Source organism: Lygodium microphyllum, chromosome 6 (assembly GCF_053477565.2).
Source record: "Lygodium microphyllum isolate KBCC chromosome 6, Lygodium_microphyllum_v1.1.10, whole genome shotgun sequence".
In the NCBI taxonomy this organism is placed as follows: Eukaryota; Viridiplantae; Streptophyta; class Polypodiopsida; order Schizaeales; family Lygodiaceae; genus Lygodium; species Lygodium microphyllum.
Window position 1 is genome coordinate 95260923 of NC_141140.1, and position 3573 is coordinate 95264495.

Below are 3573 nucleotides of genomic sequence, written 5' to 3' on the forward strand. Positions count from 1 at the left end.
TATTCTCTGCGAGTTTTTAGTTGAAAGAACACTTGAGCTTATTAAGAGAGGTTTGAGGACATTGGACGGATTTTATTTGGGGTTTAAAATGGAAGCATACTAGCACTAGTGCCATTTTGAAAGGACATTTGTTGAATGTTGTCACATCCCCTAGTAAGTTCATATGATACAATAATTTTTTCATTTCAATTTTCATCGAACTTTCCAGAACCAGTTGTCAAGCAACTGTAATGAAGGAGATCTAGGAGAGAGAAGAAGGAAGAAGATTGCAGAGAGGAGAGGGGGAGAAATAGAGAGACTAACAAATAATAGAGAGAGAGAGAGAGAGAGAGAGAGAGAGAGAGAGAGAGAGAGAAGGGAAGCCATGGAAGTTTCGGAGAAGATAAAGAGAGACTTGATTATTGATAAAATTGATGCCTTAATTGAGTCTCACAACACTTTAAATACCCATCAGTATAATTGGGTATTCCCTTGCTAACCATGTGTGTCCTTGTTTATCCCACTCTTTTACATTCCATCTTAGCTTCTAAGGGTTTTGCTCTAAAAAACAGAGGATTTATTGGTGCGACTCATAGTGGGGTTGCAAAGTACTATTGTATTCAACATTAGACGGTAGTATATGTATGGGGAAGCTTAATCTTGTGGAATTGTATATGATGTATATGAAATATGTATAATATACACGGATTGACAAAGTATAAGGGTGTTCACCAATTCTTAACAGTTAGGGTATGACAAATAGTGAATAGTATGTTTAGAATAGGTTTGTTGGAGAAAACTTGTCAAATCTTTTTGGGTGGCTTCGATTGAGACATGTGACATTAAAATGAAGCTCATGAAATGCACATTCAGTCCATATAGGTTACACGTGGTTATAATTGGGGCATATAAAAATTGTTCTAAAATAGTGTGTTTGTAAATAGTTTGAAGGTTAAATTGGGAAAAAATAAGTCTCTTTAGTTATAATTGCATTCTTTAGGTGGGGGAACTTATCTAAGATTGTTGTTGGTCTCTAGAGGGTTTCTTTGGAGGGTTAACCTTGCCATTTAATCCTCTTAGTTTGGCCATTTGTTTGGGGGTGGTATGTTGTAGATGGAGCTAATTTTATCTCCATGGAGTTGAAAAATATTTTTAAAAAATGGCTTATAAATTTGTATAATTGTCATACACAACTATTTGTGGAAGCCCATGCAACTTAAACACATGCTCTATAAACTGGTTGGATACTTAAGATGTGATATATATTGTCTTGGTGGGGATGAAGTTGGCAATAAGTATCTTAAATGATCCATCTTTCTTCATGACTAACAGAATTGGGAATGCATGAAGAAAAGAACTCGACTCAATGAATCCTATCTCAAGAAACTCATTGACTTGCTTTGTAACTTTTTCATACTCACATTTTGAGAGCTTATAAGGTGGCTTATTCACTAGCTTTGAATGGGGCTCCAAGTCAATGGGGTGATTCACCTATCTCTTAGGTGCGAGGGTTATATGTATTTGGAATTAATCCTTTTACTCATCTAAGAGATATTTCAATGTTGAATTCTTAGTTGAAATTATGTATTGATTTGTAGTTTCTTTATTCAAATGCAATAATGCAAATGTCTTCTTGAATTTTCTTTAGAGTTGCTTGGTTGCAAAAAGCTAAATTTTTGCATTATCTTGAATTTTCTCTAATTATATGAGCTATTCATACATAATAAACTCCATGTATAGCTGAGAGAACTTCATGGCAATTTTTTCAAGTGTTTCAGCTAGTCAGCCCAAAACAACATCAATGGGGTCCATATCAAGTGCAATCAAGCCAACAAATGAGACAGAATTTTCGTCCATATCAAGTGCAATCAAGCCAACAAATGAGACAGAATTTTCAGCCATGCATAAAGGTATTGTAGAGCATATTTGAGTGCTGATTTTCGCATGACCATTTGTCACTTTCACTCTTAGGGGCTATTGTAGTTTAGTGGGAAAGCATTTCAAATGATCCATGGTTGATTTATTCATAAAACTTTGAGTGCTACCACTATCCATAAGAATAAAAATATGTAAATTTTCATTTATGCTTCCTTGTATTTGCAAATACATCAAAAGCATGAGCCTTTTTTGGCACTCTGAAAAAAATTCAATCGGGATAAATTTTTGGTCTCCTTGATTACCTTGGGTTGAAGCATTGTGAGGTGGGCAAAGTTCCCCTCGGGTTGGGTGGTGTATCTCTTTGGGGGTCTTAAGTGGTAATGGAGGGCCATCTCTCTTTTGGATTACCACCTTGCCTTTGTTGGCATTGGCCTTTTCCTTAGCCAGAGTATACATGGCATATATTTTTAATTAACAACCAACATGAAATGCATTCAATTGAAAGGAAGCTTTGGGCTTTTCATGATATGCACGAAATAAACAACATAGTAGATGGGGAAGGGATTACCTTGGTAGTCCAGTGACTCACTAGTTGCTAACTTATCCTTTTACAATGTATTTTCGGCTCTCATTGATAAACACAAGTTAGCAATCATGATTAGGAAATAACAATGAGCTCCTAAATGGTGAATCAGTAAGCACATGATTGCATAGAGTTTACAAGGTAATTGATCTTCTTGAATGCATCAATGCAGTGAGGAATGGGCTAATTGATGACTAATTCAATCCTTCCAATTTTAGTGATTGAAGAGCTCTTGAGCAAGTAAGCTCAGTGAATTATGAGTAGGATTCTATGACTTCTCTCATGTGGAGTCCATAGCTTCATGCATGAAAATTGGGTATCCTTGAAGCTTCATTCCGCACAACGGAGAGCCACGAGCACTTGAAGGTTAGGGAAGCTTGGTTGAAGAAGGGTCTTCAACTCTCTTTGCTTCTTGGAGATTGGCCCTGGGATTGAGAATTCAAGATTTCTTGAAGGGGATGAGAGTTGGAGCTAAGGATTAATGACTTCACAAGTTATACACAACAAGGTTTACCTTAAGGGAAAGAAACATTAAGGAGGGAAAAGGAGTGCCATACTAGCTTAGAGGATGCCATTGACCAAGGGAAAGAAGCTATAAGCAGAGTTGATTGGGGGCAAGTAGTTGTGGGGCAGCAAGGATATTAGTGTAAAATACGGTGCAAATCACATGCTATTCTTCTCGGACTCATCTTGGTTAGATCCAAGTCAAGTTGGTTGTCATCTTACTTCCCTTTGCTTGTGGCCTGCTCATGGAATCTCCTTCATTGTTGAGGATGGAGATTAAGGGTAGGAGAGAGGGATTTCTTGTAGGGAAGCCATGGCAGCTTTGCAAGAGGAAGAGAAAGAAGGTCTTCTTTCAAAAGTGACTATGGCCAAAGGTTTCTCTAAACCTTGGAGCTCCAAATTTGACCCTAGGCCCTTAAAATTTGTGTAGATTTAAGTGACAACCTGCTAAATTAGAACCATTACCTCCAAATAGACCTCTAACTCCTACCATGACTTGTGTTTGTCCTTCAATGAAAAGGCTTTTAGCTTGTCTAAGTCGTCCTATGTACCTAAATTAATTGGGGCTTTCACTACTCTAAAGGGAAAAGTGGATTTGAAGGAGAGAAGGATCAAAGCACACACATGTG